At 41.1% G+C, this 24,578-nt stretch overlaps 1 protein-coding gene and 1 pseudogene across 2 annotated transcripts in view; one reads left to right on the forward strand and one right to left on the reverse strand.

Moving 5' to 3' along the window:
• The window catches only part of LOC113015304 (uncharacterized), a 325,186-nt gene that overhangs the window by 273,516 nt on the left and 27,092 nt on the right, over positions 1–24,578 (forward strand). The gene's annotated exons all lie outside the window — the stretch shown is intronic.
• Positions 17,481–23,807, reverse strand: LOC113015226 (Ig kappa-b4 chain C region pseudogene; annotated as a pseudogene). The gene is made up of 3 exons (XR_013904762.1): positions 23,736–23,807; positions 18,650–18,776; positions 17,481–17,966 (listed from the first exon to the last, which is right to left on the reverse strand). The product of XR_013904762.1 is annotated as an Ig kappa-b4 chain C region pseudogene (transcript).

Genomic DNA, 24,578 nt, shown 5'->3' on the forward strand with positions numbered 1-24,578 from the left:
ATCACAAAACAGAAAGTGACCTGTTCAGGGCATGAAACCGACGTCTTTCCAGCCTCACAGGTTGTCCTGTTATAAAAATATCAAATTAAAACAGAGATGAATGATTCTGCGCTGTGGGCATGTTTAACTTTTGCATCCTGTGGTCAGCATCATGCATCAATGTGAATCACTGCAAGTTTTTTTGTACTGAGTTTTACAAAACTCTAAAATAGGTTTTGCAAATTGTACCTTTCCTCTGATTTTTTAATGTCTTTCATTTTTGACGCCATGTTCAAATGTGCAGGTTCTTTTTTGGGGGAAAACTTTTTTATTCTGTCCTGTTGCTTACATGTAAGCGGTTCTTTGATTTGCTGACAGGTAGGTTTCTAAAACTTCTTTCAGGGTGAAGATTCTCTGAAACTCTGTTCATGTGTTTGAGTAGACAAGTACAACATTTCTTTTCTTCTTCTTTTTTAAGTGAACAAGAGGAAATCAGATTTTGTCTTACAAGGATGAATGTCTGAGCCTTTATCTTCAGACATTGTTTGAAAAACATGACTTTGATCTGCGTCCTCATCTGGACTCTCCTCTGCTGCTGCTTCACAGGTAAAGTCCAGAGAATCAAACTCCTCTCCTCTATCAACATCTGTCCCTCTGAAATGAAGCCCACAAAACCATGAAGCTGCTTTATGTTTTTGTCTCTGTGTCCTCAGAGTCCAGAGGACAGATCACAGTGACTCAGCCTGGAGCAGTGAGCTCTGCTGTGGGAGGATCTGTGAGCATCAAGTGTACGACCAGTCAGAATGTTCAAAACTCTCAAGCTTTAGCCTGGTACCAACAGAAAGATGGAGGAGTTCCTAAACTGCTCATTTATGTTGCTAGCACTCGAGTATCAGGGATTCCAGCTTGTTTTACAGGCAGTGGATAAAACTCTGACTTCACTCTGACCATCAGTGGAGTCCAGGCTGAAGATGCAGCAGTTTATTACTGTATGTGTTGGCACTATCCTAACAGTCTGTGGGTGAGCACACAGTGAAAAACAGTTGTACAAAAACCTCCCTCAGTCAGACTGAACAGAAACTGAAGTGACTGCTGCAGCTGGAAGATACTGCAGAGACTGATACAGTTCACTGAGGACACACACACACACACACACACACACACACACACACACACACACACACACACACACACACACACACACTGTATGTCTCTTAAACAAATACCATCATTTTTTGCACAGCAAGGAAAAGTTGGAGAAAGTCTCGAGAAACAATCATTGCAAAAATCATTTCTCTGAAACGAAGCTCCCAAAACCATGATGTGTACGATTATGATAAAGAAAGCTGAGCAGTGTATTGAAAAAAGCTTGGCTTTGACCTTTGAGCTCAGCTTGAAAATAGATCTGTGAAGGTTCTCAGTCATCCAGGTGCTCGTACTCTAAGGAGCCAGCAAACCTACAAAATGTCTTTGGGGCAAGACTTCGTTCCCTCTCACCTACTCGAGGATGACAGTGTGGAAATAAGTGTGCAGTCAGTTATTAATACTAGTCTTCTATCTGGGTGTTGTTGGGTCTGTGTTTCCACAAGCCCCGCTGGTTTAGAGACTTATTCATCATGAAGAAAACGAGACAGTCAGCGATCGATCGATTTACTTGCAATGGAGGCCTCGTCGGTGTCTACCACAAAATGACCCCAACGATGGCCTCCGCTTGCTATTGGGAAAACAATTCACACAATACAATAGTACCTCCCCTCGTAAACCCCCCTTGGTTACAAAGACAAGGCACTGTATGTATGTGTGTGTGTGTGTGTGTGTGTGTGTGTGTGTGTGTGTGTGTGTGTGTGTGTGTGTGTGTGTGTGTGTGTGTAAGCTGGTGCCAGGAGTCCAGCGGTCCACCTAAACAAAAGGCTCTTATACTTAAACAGATACAGAGTAGGTGTCCTCCCATACTATATAAAGAAGGTACGACCTCACTCATGACCTTAGGATGTGTGTGCATGCCAGAACACTCTGGAAGAGTCTTTGCAGACTACCAAGGATCAGACCTCTATCATTATACAATTGATACCTCTAAGCATATATGATTATATGATAGAGCCCCTTTTTATGGCCTCTATCAACCCTCATCGCCTCACTTCAGGCATTCTTCCTGTGGGGGGAATACTTATGACTCCTCTATTGTCCTTTTTATCTCTGCAGAAAACCTTTCTCGGAAAGGGTATTGGATCCAGTTGTTTTACTGCTGTTATGATCCCACCTGTTGAATCACTTTAGCAGTCTTGTAGAAGTGGTCATGATGCAAATGACAACAACAATGACACAAAGGAAGACCCTCTTCAGATTGTCAAAGTATGCTTAGCACAGTGACACAGCATTAGGTGATGTTCATAGGAAATTGCCGTCGGTCATTCCCCATCACCACCCTAGCTTCTGGTTTCTGTGCTGCTCACAGAATCATGATGCCATCATTGAACTCGACTGTGCTGTCGATTGGAGCTTGGCACGCTCCCCTCACCCTCAGATGCCCGTCTGTAGTATTTTTTCTCTCTTACTTTCTTTGCTAAATGTACCTGTATATTGTTTATATGATCTAAATATATTAACAATGAACAATTTCTTTTTGTTCTCAGATCAAATAAAACAATTCCATCTCAAATACCTTTTTTCCACATAATGAAAGTATTTGTGTAGAAATTAAAACTCTTTGCAAGTAAATTATTGTTTTATCATATATCCTGCGTAATTTAAAATACGAAAATATTAAAACCATACTAAATATAGAAGAATGTATTAAAACTATCACAGTAAAGCTCCTGTTAAGTAAAGGTGGTATGAATAATTTGTTTTACAGAGACGAGTAAAACTTTGATTTTCAAGTCCTTTCACTCTAATTACCACTGGAGCAAAGCTAAGTTAGAAAAATTAAATGTAATGCAGGGCTGTAGAGTGCAACCAATTTGGTCGCAAGTGCGATTAAAAATAATCTCAAGTCGCAGCGGTACGACCAACTATTCGAGTAAAATAAATAAATAAAAAAACACTCTCTGCAACTCTGAAACTCTCCCTGTGGTCAACAACCGACACACATTATGCTCCTATCGTGGTCTAAACCAATCAGAGATAATCAGGGGTGGGACCTCTCTGATTGGTCGTAGTTCAGATATTCATGTAGTCCGTCTGTACGTTTGAAAGTACAGGCAGATAGAGAGAGGTGAGTAGCTTGAATAAAGCGACATTGATTCATTAAATCCTAAATCGAGTTTTAAACATAAATATATTTTCCCAGAAACGCCGGAATCTCAGGTTAAAGATCACAAAAGTATTTTATCAACCACCAAACAGTAAATGAGAGCAGGTAAACGGATTTCACACAAAGACACACAGCGTAAACACACAGCGGGACCCGACGCATCAGAATCAGCTTTCTCTGCTTTCTCACACGACGGCACGTAGACGGACACGCCATCGGGCTGAAAGCCGACAGCTCACTGATTCTGATGCGTCGGGTCCGCGCTGTTTACGTCTTTTTTGTGCTGATTCTGAGCTGCAGGTTTTGTCTCTCTCCAAGCAAAATTGACTGAACCAGCAGCAAAAGAAGCAACAAACTATTCACATCTGATAAACATCGTCATGAATTCCCTCTTACTTTACTGTTTTGTTTCCACCAAGATAAAAATCACACTTCATGCACAGCTCTCTCTCTCTCTGTACTTCAAGAACAGTTTCCCGTCTCAAATCTCTGTTTTCTGCATTATTCCTTCGCTTATTACCCACCAGTCTACCGTTGTTTACAGCGCTGTCAGCCTCTGTCTTTTTTTTTTTCTTTTTTTCTTTTACTTCAATGACCTCGGACAAGAAAGCCTATTTTCTGCTGTTCAATACTGAAGAAATGTAAACTTTTTAAAATTATGCAAAATTGCAGAATATTTTTAAGATTATCTGCTATAAAAAGCCAGGCCAGGAATATCTCCTTCATGTTTCTGTTTTTTATTCTCAGTTACTTTGACACATGGACATTGTTAGGATTGATATTTTTTATATTGTCATTTGTGCTAAAATATATAGATATATAACCATTGCCTTTATGTGTCCTAATATGGCTATCATTATGAAGAAAAAGCCAGACAGTCAAAGGGGCTTTCTTTTGTTTACATTTACATCATGTACACTTATATAAGTTGGTTGGACTTTTGAGCCATGGGTGGACATGACTCAAAAAGAGGGGAGAAGATCATAAACAACTTGATCCAATTTCCTTTAAAAAACTTTTTCTGCAGTGACAACAGGAAAGGAGAGGAGTTGTAAATGCAGATGATTCACCAGGTGACTCGATCACCCCACAGGGTGTCTACAGTGAGAAGATTTGGGGGTTTGAAAGGGGTCATAAAGAGGAGTGTTGACCAGGCTACAGCTTTGAAGATAGCTGGAAGCCACATGGACAAACCAAAAACCAACGGATGTGTTTGAATGCCTATGTCTGCATACATTTGGATTGTAGTGCATATTCTTTTGAGAACGTTGATTCTTGTTTTTGACTGTTGACATTCATTTGTTTCCTTGCAGGATGTAGTTTCCTGTGTGTGAGATGAATGAGAAGTAGGATAATTGCTAAGCACGTTTCGTACATGTATGAACTGTGAACTTTTGCAGCAGTAGGAAGTGAATGATGTGAGGAGCTGTGTGTGAATGAAGCCTATACTGAACTGTCAAACACAAGGGTGCATAAGTGGAAATTTAAGTACAAAGTTGACAAAAAGGGGGGACTGTTGGAGTCAAATTGTTAAATGTTGTCATTGTGTTACTTAAATGTGTAAGACTTAGTTCAAGCAGCATGGTCAAAGACATTCCTTTGTCTCTGACCACCTCTCCAGCCTGTTTGTTGGTGGGGGAGGCTGTAGTGTTTCATTATAGGGACATCCTATGTGAGGGTTCTGTTTTCTTGGTTAGTAAGCTTCCTGCTTTTATGACCCTTTTGATAAGCAGGAGGTCACACAAACGCACCACCAAACAAACATACACACTCACATACACACAAACACACACACACACACACACACACACACACACACACACACACACACACACACACGCAGTGTTTTAACCCTTTGTGACCATAGGGGGGTTTTACAACGAGTGGTGTTTGTGTTCTCAGAATAAAAAGCTGCAAGGAAGGCTGTTTACTTGATGCTCGCTAGCAGACAGGTGAGGAGCGTTTAGCTCCAAGAGCCTGGTTCCAACCAGCCTCCCTTGCTAGCAAGTAAAATTGCTGTTCATCTTGCTTCCTTGTCGTTAACAGGAATAAGTTTCTAAACCAGCGGGGCCTGTGGAAGCGCAGAGCAGCGATCACGGCGAAGCTGCTCCTCCGGCACCGATGCTAGAGGCGGCGGGATTCCTCCAGGTCGCTCGCTAACACTGTGGAGCATCAGCAGTGAGTCACGGATGTTAAAAAGCGTCTGTCGCTCATACACCAACAGGGAGTGGGTTTTCAAAGCTAGCAGGGACACCACTAAGAACATAATACACAAACATTGCAGAACCGAGAGAAAGACGGCGTGCCATAACACCCGGTGCCATCTCTGCATTCTTATGGCCAAAGAGTGCCAAAGCACTTTAAGCACAAGAACAAGATTGTTAGTTAATCATTTACAAATCAATATTGTCTGTATGGACAGCAATTTCCCCCCAAAAAAGGGCACATGTAAAACCGCGGTGTTAAGCGATGCGGTTGAAAAAGTGGCGCACCAGTGCAACCAAGGCAAAAAGTTATTCTAGAGCCCTGTAATGTTAAAGATAATTAGAACATGAAGCCACTGCTTAGCTTAACTGAAAACAATTCTGGGATTTGTTTTTTGAACTTTAGCATCACAGTTGAACAAATGAAACACCAGGAGAATAACAAAGTGAAAGATGAAACATCGACCAAATAATTTTAACAATGTTCATGTTTGAAAATATACAGCTTAATAAAAACAGGATGACTTTATTTGCACAACAATGTGAGTTGATAAGAAGGTTCGTTTTTGGTATAGAGGAGTTTATTTGTTTTGGATGTGAGCAATGCCAAAACAAGAAAACAGGTCCTTATGTTCCCCAATCTTCCCAAACAGAAAAGTAAAAGTAAACCAAAGACGAGTTTCTAAGCAATGCTCTTAACCAGGAAACAAGTGTTTCAACAAAAATGGCCTTTCACTCCTTAACTGCTGCAATGTTTACATTTTACTGTTTGACTATTTACACTGCACAAGTTTACTCTCACAAATTAAACCCTTTTTGGGTGAAAGAAAGATGGAGGACCTGTACTAGTGTGTGTGTGTGTGTGTGTGTGTGTGTGTGTGTGTGTGTGTGTGTGTGTGTGTGTGTGTGTGTGTGTGTGTGTGTGTGTGTGTGTGTGTGTGTGTCCTCAGTGAACTGTATCAGTCTCTGCAGTATCTTCCAGCTGCAGCAGTCACTTCAGTTTCTGTTCAGTCTGACTGAGGGAGGTTTTTGTACGACTGTTTTTCACTGTGTGCTCACCCACAGACTGTTAGGATAGTGCCAACACATACAGTAATAAACTGCTGCATCTTCAGCCTGGACTCCACTGATGGTCAGAGTGAAGTCAGAGTTTGATCCACTGCCTGTAAAACGAGCTGGAATCCCTGATACTCGATTGTTAACATAGTAAATGAGCAGTTTAGGAACTCCTCCATCTTTCTGTTGGTACCAGGATAAATAGTGATAGTTGCCAGAAACATAAACATTCTGACTGGTCGTACACTTGATGCTCACAGATCCTCCCACAGCAGAGCTCACTGCTCCAGGCTGAGTCACTGTGATCTGTCCTCTGGACTCTGAGGACACAGAGACAAAAACATAAAGCAGCTTCATGGTTTTGTGGGCTTCATTTCAGAGGGACAGATGTTGATAGAGGAGAGGAGTTTGATTCTCTGGACTTTACCTGTGAAGCAGCAGCAGAGGAGAGTCCAGATGAGGACGCAGATCAAAGTCATGTTTTTGATGAGGAGGATTTCTGTGGCTTCTGTTGTGATGAAGGACAGCTGTCAGTCATCCAGTGTTCAACTCTCAGGACTATAAACTCTCCCAGAGCACTGGAGCATGGTGCTGCTGATGCAAAGTGCCTCTCTATGGAAATCATCTGACTGACTCCAGCACGACTCGTTTAAAAAGAGTTTTTCACAGCATATTTGGAATGTGACTCAACTGAACACTGTAGATTCATAGACAGGTAACAAATAAAGAAAAACTCGACCCCTACAATGAAGTGATGGGAAAGCTGTGTAAATTTGAGCAGATGTGTTAGAGCTCACGTTTATCCTCCAGTATCATCACCATCATTGACACCGAATGTGGGGACATAATCAAAATCGTAATTATAAAACTTTTAAATAAAAAAACAACAACTGGAGAATCCGTACCAAAGAGCACTGAAGCTTTTATATTCGGTGTTAACTCAACAATGTAAACAAACACTTTTTCAGTTTTCGCTCCTTTGTTGTGACATATCTCACTTTGTCACTGCAGAATAATGTCATGGAAATATAATCAACAAAGTCTGCAGACACGATGAGCCAGCACCTTTTTAATTCCCAAGCAGTTGAGGGAGAGACGACATTCAGTGGGGCACTGATGCGTGTGTCTAAAGATGAATAGCAGCCCTCTTTAAATACAGTCAAACAGAAGGCATTTCCACACTGTTGTCACACCCTTGACCCCTCCAAGAGAGGGAGAGAGTTTACAACTTTATCTCCTCTTCCAGTGTCACATAGAGACTGCTCCTTGCCTCTTCCCCACATCCTCAAAGACCTGATTAACAAAAGACTTCACCACCTGTTGAATTCTCCCCCTCTGGGTGTCACCAACTTTCTCATGATGCCTGACTTTGTGCAATAGAGTTAAAGCTGAATCTTCCCCACATGTGAACCTTGAAGTGACCCAAAAGTGATATTACTAAAACATGTGACAAATTCATAAAATAAAAGATATTTCCAGCACATTCCCACTCTTTGGATTACTCTGCTAATCACATCAATTCAGATTACAATTACTTTGTTGAAATAAATGGATTACACGTCTTTTCCCGTTTCATATGTTAGGCTGTGCACTCTCTATGGTAATTCCATGCTGGTTGAAACCCAAAGAAAACATTAAGAGGCTCTGATGTCTGTGTCTCAATCTTGCAGCCCATCTCATCTCTACTTGCTGCCAGCATTATGACGTGAAGAAATATGTGAAGAAATATTTAAAAATATTTCTAAATTATTATTCAAAAAATGATTTAATATGAAGGCAACAGGCAGAGTGTTACAGGCATCGCCCTAAAGAATGCAGCCTGATGGGCAGTGTAGTCCGTGCTGCAGGGAGAATGGACTGCTGTACCTGTTATGTGTCTGTGAGCGCGAAGAGGGAGAAAAAGTACGAGCTGTCATCGAGCAGAAACGGGAGCTGGAAGCATGTAAATATAATAATAACCACAGCAGCCAAGAAGAGAGCCTGACGAGCCCACTGTGTTCGTGTTTTCCTCCGAAACAATAAGTTCTGCTGGAGCAGCCTTTCAACGCCTCTCTCTGTCTCTTACAAACTTGACCCAGACAACAAAGTAAAGCTAGTTTTCAGCTACGAGCCGACACGAACCCGACGGATTAGCCAGAGGTCCCTTTACTACGGTTCGGAGCCGCGGACCTGTTTTATATATGCGTTTGCAGATCACTGTAAAAAGTGCAGCCTTACCTAATGTCCACCTACTGATACTCATTTATATTAAGATGTAAAAATCGAGTTGTTATTGGTACGGCAAGTAGCCTTCAGTAACAGTAATAAATCACATTCACGTAGTTGTAAAAAGCATGATCATATATTAAGTAATCCAAAGTATTCAGAATACGTTACAAAATACATTTTGGGGCATGTAATCTGTAATCTGTAGTGGAATACATTTTAAAAGTAACCTTCCCAACACTGCAGACACTACATCACCAAACAGAAAGTGACCTGTTCAGGGCATGAAACCGAAGTCTTTCCAGTCTCACAGGTTGTCCTGTTATAAAAATATCAAATTAAAACAGAGATGAATGATTCTGCGCTGTGGTCATGTTTAACTTTTGCATCCTGTGGTCAGCATCATGCATCAATGTGAATCACTGCAAGTTTTTTTGTACTGAGTTTTACAAAACTCTAAAATAGGTTTTGCAAATTGTACCTTTCCTCTGATTTTTTAATGTCTTTCATTTTTGACGCCATGTTCAAATGTGCAGGTTCTTTTTTGGGGGAAATCTTTTCTATTCTGTCCTGTTGCTTACATGTAAGCGGTTCTTTGATTTGCTGACAGGTAAGTTTCTAAAACTTCTTTCAGGGTGAAGATTCTCTGAAACTCTGTTCATGTGTTTGAGTAGACAAGTACAACATTTCTTTTCTTCTTCTTTTTTTAAGTGAACAAGAGGAAATCAGATTTTGTCTTACAAGGACGAATGTCTGAGCCTTTATCTTCAGACATTGTTTGCATGTTTTGTTGGCATTTGGCAACACTTGGGGTTATATCACAAAGTACTGCTCTGGTTTGATCATGAAACATTTTCTTGCCTTTCTCAGTCAATGAACATGTTTTTGTAAAAGATTGCAGAAAATACCCAAATTTAAAAATCCCACACATCCATCAATGTGTGGATGTGTCCTAAAACACAAGAAAGAAAACATTTTCATAAACTGACTGATTAATTGATAAACAGCATCGACTATTTGATCCAACTACTTGTTGTTTTCAGTCAGATGATTTCCATAGAGGCACTTTGCATCAGCAGCACCATGCTCCAGTGCTCTGGGAGAGTTTATAGTCCTGAGAGTTGAACACTGGATGACTGACAGCTGTCCTTCATCACAACAGAAGCCACAGAAATCCTCCTCATCAAAAACATGACTTTGATCTGCGTCCTCATCTGGACTCTCCTCTGCTGCTGCTTCACAGGTAAAGTCCAGAGAATCAAACTCCTCTCCTCTATCAACATCTGTCCCTCTGAAATGAAGCCCACAAAACCATGAAGCTGCTTTATGTTTTTGTCTCTGTGTCCTCAGAGTCCAGAGGACAATATACAGTGACTCAGCCTGGAGCAGTGAGCTCTGCTGTGGGAGGATCTGTCAGCATCAAGTGTACGACCAGTCAGGATGTTTATGTTTCTAGCAACTATCACTATTTAGCCTGGTACCAACAGAAAGATGGAGACGTTCCTAAACTGCTCATTAAGCGTGCTCATGAGAGAATATCAGGGATTCCAGCTCGTTTTACAGGCAGTGGATCAAACTCTGACTTCACTCTGACCATCAGTGGAGTCCAGGCTGAAGATGCAGCAGTTTATTACTGTCAGAGTTTTCATGTTATCAACAGTCAGTATGTGTTCACACAGTGAAAAACAGTCGTACAAAAACCTCCCTCAGTCAGACTGAACAGAAACTGAAGTGACTGCTGCAGCTGGAAGATACTGCAGAGACTGATACAGTTCACTGAGGACACACACACACACACACACACACACACACACACACACACACACACACACACACACACACACACACACACACACACACACTTATCTAAGACAAAGTGAGACAATGTGTGATATGCAACATGTAATCCTAATGACTTTCTACCTCACCTACACCGCTTCTCTGAGATTTTAAGCACTTTCGGTCCCTAGTTATAACATATAGTTATTAAAGTTACATAATTTTCTCAAAGATCAGTAAACTTTTTGGCTGACGAAAATAAAAAATGTGCATGCTTGCACTCTCTGTAATGTACAGATTTCTGTACACAGTTTGGGAACAGGAATCAGTGAACCCAACCACTCAGCAGGCACCTGTGAGGGACGAGAGAGAAACACCCACACATACATCCTCTGATGGGAAGAGTCTGTCACGGCGGGGTGCGCCGGTGTGAAGAATGAGGTAGACCCAGATGCAGACAAAACGTAGTTTCAAAAATAAAGCGAGCCTTTATTGCAGAAGAAAAAACATCAAACTAGGGAAACTAAGGAGACGATGAACACTGTGTTAACAGAAGGCTGTGACACTCAGTGAAAGAACTACAACAAAACTATGAACACTGAGTAAACTAGGACACACAGCGGAACAATGAGGTAAACCTATGAATACTGTGGTGAGGTTAACAGACGATCTGACACCGACTGAGCAGAAACACACGGATTAAGTACACATAAGGAATGATCAGGGGAAGCGGAATCACATGGGAAACAGCTGACAACAATTAACATAATGACAGGACAGGGGACGTGAAGCTAAATACAATAAACACAAAACACAAGGATCCTTCAAAATAAAACGGGAAACATAACGAGACCCAGACATGACTGGAACTAGACAAACAAAGAAAACTTGGACATGAAACATGACAGATAAACACACGAAGACTTAACACAGAAAACTTCACACAGGGATGAGACAAATGGGGAGCTTGAAAAATCATGAATTAAAACTGTAACCCAGGCGTGACAGAATGTAACTCGATAAACTGAAATGAAACTAGACTGAAAGGAATAAGAAAACATCAAGAAACTCAGAATACTGGGTCACATGACCCAGGACCATGACAGAGTCACCCAAATAAACACACACACATATGACCCACATGATTTTCGATCATAAGAGGGGTCGAAACGTGAAGGCCACAAGTTCAGTCTGTGGATTTTACCTTCAAATCCAACAGTATTAATTACTATTAATTACTCTCAGTACAGTCAGGCTGACACAGCTGATGACTTGGACTGGGGGCTTCCCAGAATCCCGGGATGGAATGAAACTAACAGCTGGTCCGTTGTCCGAATCGAGTGGGTACATGCAACATACAGTGCCACAGCTCGGACGGGCCACAGAGCCAGCAGCCTCTTAGTCCAAACCTTCAGTGGGAGCTGAGTGCAGCTCAACTGAATGAGAGAGGTGGAAGTCCGAGAGGGCTTTCTTCAAGAAGGCAGGGTTGGGCCGGAGGACCACCCCCTTCCCATCTGGCAGCCACCTACAACAGTCACTGTGGACCGACAGCGCCTCCAGCTCACTAATTCATCTGGTGGAAGTTAGGGCTAGAAAGAAGGCAGTCTTAAGCGATAGCCACTTCAACTCAGCACTTTCCAGGGGCTCAAATGGAGGGCCCCAAGGACAAGGTCCAGGTCCCAAGGGGGAACTGAGGACCCTGGCCTTGAAGCTGTTAGGTGCAAAGCAGTGTCAGCGTCACTGAGTGCTGAGCGACCAAGGCGAACTGCATCCAAGTTTTCCAAGGGAATGTTTTTTTTTCTTAACTAAGCATTCTGTCATTATCAGTTTTAGTTTTCTTCTGTGGTTTTTCAGGCCTTTTTAGTATCGTGCTGTCCAATGCATTTATTCCTTTTACGAATGAACCAGGTGGTTGATTCGGACGGTCCTAAAGTTTCTGCTCTTATGTTTATTTTGTTATTTCCTGTGGTGATGATCTCTTTGGACCTCATATGGATAGTAATTAATTAACAATACATGCAATTATTTTACTTAAAATCAATCAATGATCTGTTTAATTAACAGGTCTTATCTGTCCATGAACTGGCTTTAAAAAACAAAGACGTATCCTTGTGGCAGTCTGTTCAAACACATTTTAGATTTTAGAAAACTGACTTTGAGACCTTTATTCAGTGGTATGTTAATTTGATTGATCCATTATTAAACAGCATTATGAGACTGGTCCAAGTCTGTGTTGGAGTCAGTCTAGGAAAAAAGTCACACCAAAAGGTTCATTGCCTCAATGGTGTCATTGATCACTTTTATAGCAGTAGCTGAATGAATGTTTAATTCTGCTTTTAATCCACATTACCAGATTGTGTATCAGGAGAAGGCTTAAAGGTCCTGGATAAAGTAATAAATAGAATAATAAAAAGCTACCAACCCAATTACATCTCAAAACATGTTGAAAACCAGTGAATTCACATTGCAAAGACTAATTATGTAGTCCTGCTGGAGTCAGTTCATTTCCATAGAGAGGCACTTTGCATCAGCAGCACCATGCTCCAGTGCTCTGGGAGAGTTTATAGTCCTGAGAGTTGAACACTGGATGACTGACAGCTGTCCTTCATCACAACAGAAGCCACAGAAATCCTCCTCATCAAAAACATGACTTTGATCTGCGTCCTCATCTGGACTCTCCTCTGCTGCTGCTTCACAGGTAAAGTCCAGAGAATCAAACTCCTCTCCTCTATCAACATCTGTCCCTCTGAAATGAAGCCCACAAAACCATGAAGCTGCTTTATGTTTTTGTCTCTGTGTCCTCAGAGTCCAGAGGACAGATCACAGTGACTCAGCCTGGAGCAGTGAGCTCTACTGTGGGAGGATCTGTGAGCATCAAGTGTACGACCAGTCAGAATGTTTATGTTTCTAGCAACTATCACCATTTAGCCTGGTACCAACAGAAAGATGGAGACGTTCCCAAACTGCTCATTAGGCGTGCTCATGAGAGAATATCAGGGATTCCAGCTCGTTTTACAGGCAGTGGATCAAACTCTGACTTCACTCTGACCATCAGTGGAGTCCAGGCTGAAGATGCAGCAGTTTATTACTGTCAGAGTTTTCACTATCCTAACAGTCAGTATGTGTTCACACAGTGAAAAACAGTTGTACAAAAACCTCCCTCAGTCAGACTGAACAGAAACTGAAGTGACTGCTGCAGCTGGAAGATACTGCAGAGACTGATACAGTTCACTGAGGACACACACACACACATACGCGCGCGCGCGCACGCACGCGCACGCACGCACGCGCACGCACGCACACACACACACACACACACACACACACACACACACACACACACACACACACTTATCTAAGACAAAGTGAGTCAATGTGTGATATGTAACATGTAATTCTAATGACTTTCTACCTCACCTACACCGCTTCTCTGAGATTTTAAGCACTTTCGGTCCCTAGTTATAACAAATAGTTATTAAAGTTAAATAATTTTCTCAAAGATCAGTAAACTTTTTGGCTGACGAAAACAAAAAATGTGCATGCTTGCACTCTCTGTAATGTACAGATTTCTGTACACAGTTTGGGAACAGGAATCAGTCAACCCAACCACTCAGCAGGCACCTGTGAGGGACGAGAGAGAAACACCCACACATACATCCTCTGATGGGAAGAGTCTGTCACGGCGGGGTGCGCCGGTGTGAAGAATGAGGTAGACCCAGATGCAGACAAAACGTAGTTTCAAAAATAAAGCGAGCCTTTATTGCAGAAGAAAAAACATCAAACTAGGGAAACTAAGGAGACGATGAACACTGTGTTAACAGAAGGCTGTGACACTCAGTGAAAGAACTACAACAAAACTATGAACACTGAGTAAACTAGGACACACAGCGGAACAATGAGGTAAACCTATGAATACTGTGGTGAGGTTAACAGACGATCTGACACCGACTGAGCAGAAACACACGGATTAAGTACACATAAGGAATGATCAGGGGAAGCGGAATCACATGGGGAAACAGCTGACAACAATTAACATAATGACAGGACAGGGGACGTGAAGCTAAATACAATAAACACAAAACACAAGGATCCTTCAAAATAAAACGGGAAACATAACGAGACCCAGACATGACTGGAACTAGACAAACAAAGAAAACTTGGACATGAAACATGACAGATAAACACACGAAGACTTAACACAGAAAACTTCACACAGGGATGAGACAAATGGGGAGCTTTAAAAATCATGAATTAAAAGTGTAACCCAGGCGTGACAGAATGTAACTCGATAAACTGAAATGAAACTAGACTGAAAGGAGTAAGAAAACATCAAGAAACTCAGAATACTGGGTCACATGACCCAGGACCATGACAGAGTCACCCAAATAAACACACACACATATGACCCACATGATTTTCGATCATAAGAGGGGTAGAAACGTGAAGGCCACAAGTTCAGTCTGTGGATTTTACCTTCAAATCCAACAGTATTAATTACTATTAATTACTCTCAGTACAGTCAGGCTGACACAGCTGATGACTTGGACTGGGGGCTTCCCAGAATCCCGGGATGGAATGAAACTAACAGCTGGTCCGTTGTCCGAATCGAGTGGGTACATGCAACATACAGTGTCGCAGCTCGGACGGGCCACAGAGCCAGCAGCCTCTTAGTCCAAACCTTCAGTGGGAGCTGAGTGCAGCTCAGTGGTTTTTCAGGCCTTTTTAGTATCGTGCTGTCCAATGCATTTATTCCTTTTACGAATGAACCAGGTGGTTGATTCGGACGGTCCTAAAGTTTCTGCTCTTATGTTTATTTTGTTATTTCCTGTGGTGATGATCTCTTTGGACCTCATATGGAGAGTAATTAATTATCAATACATGCAATTATTTTACTTAAAATCAATCAATGATCTGTTTAATTAACAGGTCTTATCTGTCCATGAACTGGCTCTAAAAAACAAAGACGTATCCTTGTGGCAGTCTGTTCAAACACATTCCAGATTTTAGAAAACTGACTTTGAGACCTTTATTCAGTGGTATGTTAATTTGATTGATCCATTATTAAACAGCATTATGAGCCTGGTCCAAGTCTGTGTTGGAGTCAGTCTAGGAAAAAAGTCACACCAAAAGGTTCATTGCCTCAATGGTGTCATTGATCACTTTTATAGCAGTAGCTGAATGAATGTTTAATTCTGCTTTTAATCCACATTACCAGATTGTGTATCAGGAGAAGGCTTAAAGGTCCTGAATAAAGTAATAAATAGAATAATAAAAAGCTACCAACCCAATTACATCTCAAAACATGTTGAAAACCTGTGAATTCACATTGCAAAGACTAATTATGCAGTCCTGCTGGAGTCAGTCAGATGATTTCCATAGAGAGGCACTTTGCATCAGCAGCACCATGCTCCAGTGCTCTGGGAGAGTTTATAGTCCTGAGAGTTGAACACTGGATGACTGACAGCTGTCCTTCATCACAACAGAAGCCACAGAAATCCTCCTCATCAAAAACATGACTTTGATCTGCGTCCTCATCTGGACTCTCCTCTGCTGCTGCTTCACAGGTAAAGTCCAGAGAATCAAACTCCTCTCCTCTATCAACATCTGTCCCTCTGAAATGAAGCCCACAAAACCATGAAGCTGCTTTATGTTTTTGTCTCTGTGTCCTCAGAGTCCAGAGGACAAATCACAGTGACTCAGCCTGGAGCAGTGAGCTCTGCTGTGGGAGCAACTGTGAGCATCAAGTGTACGACCAGTCAGAATGTTCATGTTTATAGCAACTATCACTGTTTAGCCTGGTACCAACAGAAAGCTGGAGAAACTCCCAAACGTCTTATTTACTACGCTAGCACTCGACAATCAGGGATTCCAGCTCGTTTTACAGGCAGTGGATCAAACTCTGACTTCACTCTGACCATCAGTGGAGTCCAGGCTGAAGATGCAGCAGTTTATTACTGTCAGAGTTTTCACTATCCTAACAGTCAGTATGTGTTCACACAGTGAAAAACAGTCGTACAAAAACCTCCCTCAGTCAGGCTGAACAGAAACTGAAGTGACTGCTGCAGCTGGAAGATACTGCAGAGACTGATACAGTTCACTGAGGACACACACACACACACACACACACACACACACACACACACACACACACACACACACACACACACACACACAAAATGAAGTGATTCATCACAATTTTGTGTCCTACATCGCATGTATGTTGTGTTCAACTTTCAAATATATATTTAACTAAAGAACAAACGTGGGCCATTAACAGATACCAGGATAAGTCTTGTTCATGACCTTTGACCTTAGAGCAAACACTGAATCTATATCAAGATAAAATAATCTGAATCCAAAAAGCTGAAAATGTTCCTGATCAGTGAGGCTCAAAATAAAAACAACACACCTGTGAATTTAAGTGTAAACATATCATCAAACATGAACATGAGTGAAAAAGCTGTTATTGAACCGAAGGTGTTTTTTCATAGTTTGTTCATGTCATCATTCATTTAATCTTCTCCTTGTTCGTCAATGAAATTAAAACTTTGTTCTTCAGATTCTTTCTAATCACTCCTTGCATTCGTTGACTCTCCTGTCTGTGAGTTCTCCTCAGAACAAACAGCTCATTAGAGACACTAAAGACTCTTTCTTCTTTAGACTTGCTTTGTAGTCTGGTGAGACTGTTTCCGTGGCAACCAGGTCCCAGCATTGCTTCATGAACCAGTCTGTCTGGTACAGGTGAGCAACACCACCAACAACCTACCACACACATTTAAATAAACATAAAAATAACCTGAACAACTTTAAAACTCCTTTTTCAGCTTTTGCCAAAATGCAGATCTCCTTAATGGTTCTTTCAGCCTGTGTTTTATTTTACCAGTGTAAAATAAAGACATCATGTTGGAGTGCAGAGTTGGTCTGAATTCTTGTAAATGAAACATATATTCATCAAGTGCAGGTTTGTAGATTTGAATAAAATTAAATGTCTGATTCAACCAAAATTCACTTTGCAAAACATCTTTATTACCTAAAACATGAATGTTGTCATTATGAGAAAGAAAATAACAGTTTTAGTCTTTATTTGTTCTTCAAAAAGAAAGATGGAGAGACAGTTACAGAGTTGAGAATGAGAGCATTAAACCAGTATCAGGTTGAGTCAGGTCAGGACTGGGGACACTGGTCTCTCATCAGTGGCTCTGAGACCAGAGCCTGGCAGCCCTGGGTGGCCTCACAGGTCACAGAGCCCACCTTCATCCAGCGGTCTGCAGGGAGCCTCAGGGTGCTGCTCCAGCTGTAGAGGCCGTCGTTCTGCAGCACCACGGGGCTCCTGCTCTCCTCCCAGCTGATGCTGCCACTGCCATCCACCTTCCAGGACAGACTCCAGTCTGAGGGGAAGCCCTTGTTGGCCAGACATGTGATTGTTGCAGTCCCCTGCTGTAGCTCCTCACTGGAGGCGGGCAACACTGTCAGGACGGGACGGGCATCACCTAGGAGACACCAATCAGCTTAGAGCACAGGGAGCACACAGCTGTCAATCAAACCACAGACAGTGGGACACCTTTACTGTAAGAGCTGATTTTCTCCGTTAAGAAGTTTCTGTCAGGTGTTTTTTCTGCTCCACCAGTCATTCACTCACACATTGTTTCACTTCCCTTTAAGAAACCTCTCATGCATATCAGCACAGAGAGAATCATCACACAGTTTGAGCTGAAATATGTTCAAACTACACTGGAAATAAAAGAAGCAGATGTGGAAACATCTGCAAAACAAGTTTAAAATCATCAATATTGTACATGACTGACATTAATATTAACTGGAAACAAATAAATAGAATAAATTAATTAATTCAGCGAAACGAAATGCTCTTCATGTATATCTAAAACAATTTTTAAAATTCACACAAACTCAAAGTAATTTCAAACAATACTTGAAAGTTTTTCTTCTTTATATTATTGTTAGATTTTTTTTCAGTTTAATTTGACTGAAATGTAGACATAATATTTTGACAGAGCAGATCTGAATTATCCTCCACGACACAAGAGGATGATAAAAAATTCCAGCATCAAACTTATTGTAAAGTTACGTGCTTTTCTCTTAAAATCAGAAGAGAAATTGTTAAATGCACTTTAATAAAAAGACAGTATTTGATAGTAAACCAGAATAAACTTACGTCCAACATTCAGTCTGGTTCCTCCACCAAAAGTCCACCACAGTGATACAAACTCATTGAGGCGCCGTACAAAAACCTCTGACTGTAGAGAGACACGGCTCTCTGACTCTGAAACAAACAAACTCAACTAAATCATTCACTGTTTGCACAGCAGCCATGACTCAGCTGATATGACTTCTTCAAATACCATCATACAATGTTAGTTTAAATACAGTTCAATCCATGAGCTTTTGGACGATCACATTTTTTTGTCCTGTCCCGTTCGGCACTGAAGCAATCAGAATTATTGTCTGAAGGCCAAGAAAAATTCTCAACAGATTTATTTTCTCAAGTGAATCAGTGCCATACTGGTCCACTTGATTGATCTTCATTATTTTTTATTTTTTATTTTTTTTAAATGATTAGAATTGGAACAGATATAACCGGGGGATCGTAAAGAGAAAGACAGATAAGAGAAGTTTAAGAAAAGGAGAGGGAAAGAAAACAGAGGGGAAGAGGGACAGTGAGAAAAGACAATGAAAACCCATGAGATCACCTGCTGGAAGAAAAAGAAGAAAACAAGCAAAAAGAGAACAACACAGTAGGGAGACCACAGCAACAACCTAGATGAGCATAAGTAAGAGTAAATAATAAAGACTGAATGCTACTGAGCAGCACAAAAGACCGACAGCAGACGATATGCTTAGAGGCAGCATCCAAGGAAGACGGTGAGTGTCTGTGCACACCTGTGTGCGTGAGTGCGCTTGTTTCCAAAAGGTTTCTCCATGTAACTATCTAATAGTAATTGTGGGGAGCCATAGCACTGCCCCCCAGGACATGGAGCAAGCACGGAGGACATCCAGGACCCAGACATCTAGATTTCCCCCAGAGCACAAGAGCCCAAGCAGGACCACTGGAGGGACAGCCGCCTCCCTCCTAGAAACAAGCTGGGGAGAGCCCCAGATGGGTGTGTGTGGGGGGGCGGTGAGATGGAGTCTAAGACCCAACCAGACATATAAACATAGACAAAGCTCTTCATAAAACATGCCTCATCCACAGACATTCGTATAAACACTAAATCCTATGCCTGAGTGCTTTCTATCTAGCATTGAGACAAATGTTCAGCATTTTACTCTCACCAGTCAGAGTCTAAAATATTTGAAACTGTAGCCTTTTGTTGTTTGTCACTGATCAATATCTGAGTAATATTATTCATAATTAGGCACTAACACACATGGTGTCTTGATGCACGCTCAATCATCCAGGTAAGTAAAACCCACAAGGTTGATTCTGTTCATCTGGACGCAGCGTTTTCAGGGGGAGAAACGTTTCGTCACTCATCCAGGTGACTTCTTCAGTCTCAGCTGACTGCAGGTTTCTCCAACCTTAGAAACAGTGCATTTGCATAATGACTGAAACCAGCCCACTGAAGGAACAATGGGCTGGGAGGTCAGTTCCTTGATCATTAATATGCAAATTCTCATGACCACTAATGAACAGACACTGATCAATGGCCATGAGTAACACACATGGTCTGGTGCAAAGATTCAGTATAAGTTCTGATGATGTGCTGTTTATGTTTTTATGCTGTAATCTTTATAGTGTAGTACAGAGCACGATGAAGAAATGATGACTTTTCTTCGTGCAAATATTTACCATCTGTATTACCAGATTTTAAGTACGTCACAGAATAGCCTGCCCAATCCTCACAACCAAAGCTTGCTCAGCATAAGATGCACAATGTAAAACTTTAAAAAAATGCTTTTAAAAATAATCAACAAAACACAAATTGCTGATTTTATGAATAACTCAATGGATTAATTAAAAAGAGAAAGAGGAAAAAGAAGATGAAATTAAAGCAGACAGAAATACCAAATCACTGATTCTTGAACACAGAGTAAACCTTTTATAATGGACAAGGGCATTTCCATGATTTCCATAGAGAGGCACTTTGCATCAGCAGCACCATGCTCCAGTGCTCTGGGAGAGTTTATAGTCCTGAGAGTTGAACACTGGATGACTGACAGCTGTCCTTCATCACAACAGAAGCCACAGAAATCCTCCTCATCAAAAACATGACTTTGATCTGCGTCCTCATCTGGACTCTCCTCTGCTGCTGCTTCACAGGTAAAGTCCAGAGAATCAAACTCCTCTCCTCTATCAACATCTGTCCCTCTGAAATGAAGCCCACAAAACCATGAAGCTGCTTTATGTTTTTGTCTCTGTGTCCTCAGAGTCCAGAGGACAGATCACAGTGACTCAGCCTGGAGCAGTGAGCTCTGCTGTGGGAGGATCCAGAGGTGTGGACTCGAGTCACATGACTTGGACTCGAGTCAGACTCGAGTCATTAATTTTATGACTTTAGACTTGACTTGAAAAAATGTTCTAAGACTTGTGACTTGACTTGGACTTTTACACCAATGACTTGGGACTTGAATTGGACTTGAACCGGTTTACTTGAAAAGACTTGATATTTTACCCCAAATATAAAATTTAACATGCATATATAGAGATTGAAAATGTGACGTCATTCACGGGTAGAACCGCAAAGGATTCTGGGAACTCGTGGCAAGCGGTACTAGCGCACGCAGGCTTTCAATTGAAATCAGTCACACAGCGATAAAAAGAAACACAAAAATGTCAAGAAGCCGTTGTATTATTAACTGCAATAGCCGGTCGCATGACAGCCACGGGAAGCCGACGGGTAAAGAGATCGGTTGTTATCGGATTACGTCGTTGAAGAGAAATTGTTCGAGCCATGTTTCCGAAGTAACAAAGAGGCGACAGATGGCCTGGATTGCAGCCATTCAAAGATCAAATATAACGTCCCAGAACCCTCCAGCTCACAGGTTAGTCTGCTCCAAGCATTTACACGAAGGTCAGAGTTTTTTAGTAGTTAATACGTCATTTTCATAACATAATTGGTGATATAGGTTACAAGCAAGTCTGGCGCTGAACAGAAATTGTCGCGCTATGCTCCTTTATTTATTGTGCATAAATAGTGAATTGTCCTGACACAATATTGCGTTTCGCTTCTGTTATTATGGTACACTGACAAAAACATATACTTTTATTCACAGGATAAAACAGTTGTTTTGTATCACTAATTGCCCAGTACGATTACAGCATACAATATTGTTGTCACTGCTACATTTCTGTAACGCGTACCAGAAATTATTTCCACTACTAATTAATTACCCTTGAGCTCAAAGGTTATATTAATAAACTGTTAACGAATGTGTATTTATGAAGACGATTTGTGAGACTGGTAAACTTATGATACGTACGATGGTCTTTACTTTCTACACGGTGCATTTCAAGGTCCTGTACCCATCCGTCGGTAAACTGTACCTGGGCTTGTTGCAGTGACCTGAAGTTACTAAACTTCACGAGTGTATGCGCTCACTCCAAGAAGCGTATAATTATAAATATGCATATAAATATGCTACAATGAGATAGCTGACTTCATCTAACTAGCAAATGTTGTCCAGGCTACGTTGGTGATGCAGTTTTTTTTAATGTGTATGATATTTTTGTCATGCGATTTTAAAGCCGGTCCTACAACCGCATCCAAGAATAACATGCAGCTTATCTCAGAACTGTCGGTGAAAATTATTCTTGGAGCTAGGTTTAATTGAGCTGCATTTTAAAGAGGTGCAATTTCACAATTTGTGTATATTTTCTAAGTTCACTATTTTGTCATGTGTTGAGAAAAACACAGATTTTAAAATTACATGGTCTAACATTTACATTTAGCATAACTGCAACATTATTTTTTCGTTTTTTTTTTTTAAAGACTCGAAAGGACTTGAAATTCAAAGTTTCAGACTTGTGACTTGACTCGGACTTTTACACCAGTGACTTGAGACTCGACTCTGACTTGCCTGACATTACTTGAGACTTGACTTGAGACTTGAGGATAAAGACTTGAGACTTACTTGAGACTTGCAAAACAATGACTTGGTCCCACCTCTGGGAGGATCTGTGAGCATCAAGTGTACGACCAGTCAGGATGTTCGTGTTTGGAGCAACTACCATCTTTTAGCCTGGTACCAACAGAAAGATGGAGGAGTTCCTAAACGTCTCATTTACTATGCTAGCACTCGACAATCAGGGATTCCAGCTCATTTTACAGGCAGTGGATCAAACTCTGACTTCACTCTGACCATCAGTGGAGTCCAGGCTGAAGATGCAGCAGTTTATTACTGTCAGAGTGATCACTACATTAACAGCCAGTATGTGTTCACACAGTGAAAAACCATCATACAAAAACCTCTCTCAAGTGCAGAGACTGATACAGTTGACTGAGTACACACACTCAAAGAAATACACTGGTTTTCATATCTTAGTGAGGATATCTAATTGACATAATGCTTTTCCTAACTGCTTACTATAACCTTAACCATCAAAAGTGAATGCCTAACTATAACCTAACTGTAACCCTGACACTAAAACCACTTTTTGAGACTCAAATGCCTTTAAACTCGTTTGGGACGAGCGTTTTTCCCCATAAGTGACTGTTGTTCTCCACAGTATAGTGGCATGCCACACGTGTAACCCACATTACAAAAAAAACAAAAAATAAAACATGTGGGGAACCTCCTCCAGATGTCACTGTTGGTGTTTCTGGAGTCAACAAACATAGTGTGTATTATTTCATCAAAAGAAGTTTATTGGTCTCCATCACCCTCAGATTTACAACCAATCATGGGGTAGATGAAGGTAATGACGTGTTCTGTTACCAACAGAAAAATGGTGAAACTCCTAAAAAGCTAACTTATAATGCTGACACTTGAGCTTCATGACCTTTGACCTCACTCACACTTCACAGAGGTTTTAAGTTTCTTGGAACCTTATCCCAACTTCACATAAATAGGATTGTTAGAAAGGTGTAAAAGTACACAACACACACGATGATTGTGCTCACTATTATTGCGTTTTACTGACAGTTATGAACTCAAGGAACACAGTCTGTTCCAGTCCAGCTCTCCCCGTCCCCGCTCGACTCTGTCTTCACTATATAGAGAAACAGAAAGAGACAGCGTCATCAGTCAGTCGCCACCACCTGTGGCTCACCTGCCTCCCGGTACCGCCCCCTTGAGCTCACTGTACCACTCCTCCCCTGCAGATGAGCCAAGGACCACACCTCCGCCACAGAAGGCAAATCAAACATACCCATTTTGGCTCTCTCTGTTATGGACACAGATGTACAGATTTGTATACAGAGTAGCATGAAAGACTCAAATGTAAGCACTCAGTAAGGTGCAGAAAAGTGCTGAACAATCATAAATTCTAAACAATCAGTTGTTTGTTTCTGCTCATTAAATTCTGTAAGAATTAGAAATGTGAAGGTCCCAAGTTCAGTCTGAGGATTTTACCTCCAACAGCAGCTTTTATCCAGGTACATGTTCTTGAACTTAAAGTGTCCGTGATGATAACAGAGATTCTATCATGATGGGTTTTATTACTTAATTTTATTCATTTGAATAAAGCTGGAATTCAGTTGTGTAATTGTTTGTAATTCGTGATTAAAAAAACATCAACAGCAGTGAACAACGATGCTTGATCTGCCCCACTGTTACATGTCACATGGTTGTGATCATATAGCTACAGAAAGAGGTGTTATAGGTATTGCTGTCAGAGATAACAGCCTCGTTTAAAAGATACTGATTGTGTCTGTTTGTGTTTTATAAGAAGTCCTTTGAAGCAAAGAGCAGTGACTGTACCTCCACATGTCTGAGCTCCTCACTCTCTGAGACTAAGCTCAGCTACTCTACAGCATGAACCTGTGACCTCGTTAATTCATATTTTAAATTAATCCAGATATATCCTTACTAAATATTATGATAAACATGTGAATCCATCAATGAACCATAAAACAAAACATTTAAATAATAGAAAATATTTTGGAATAAGAATATTCTGAAGAACAAACTGATATATCTGCTCA

This window comes from Astatotilapia calliptera, chromosome 22, assembly GCF_964374335.1.
Source record: "Astatotilapia calliptera chromosome 22, fAstCal68.1, whole genome shotgun sequence".
In the NCBI taxonomy this organism is placed as follows: domain Eukaryota; kingdom Metazoa; phylum Chordata; class Actinopteri; order Cichliformes; family Cichlidae; genus Astatotilapia; species Astatotilapia calliptera.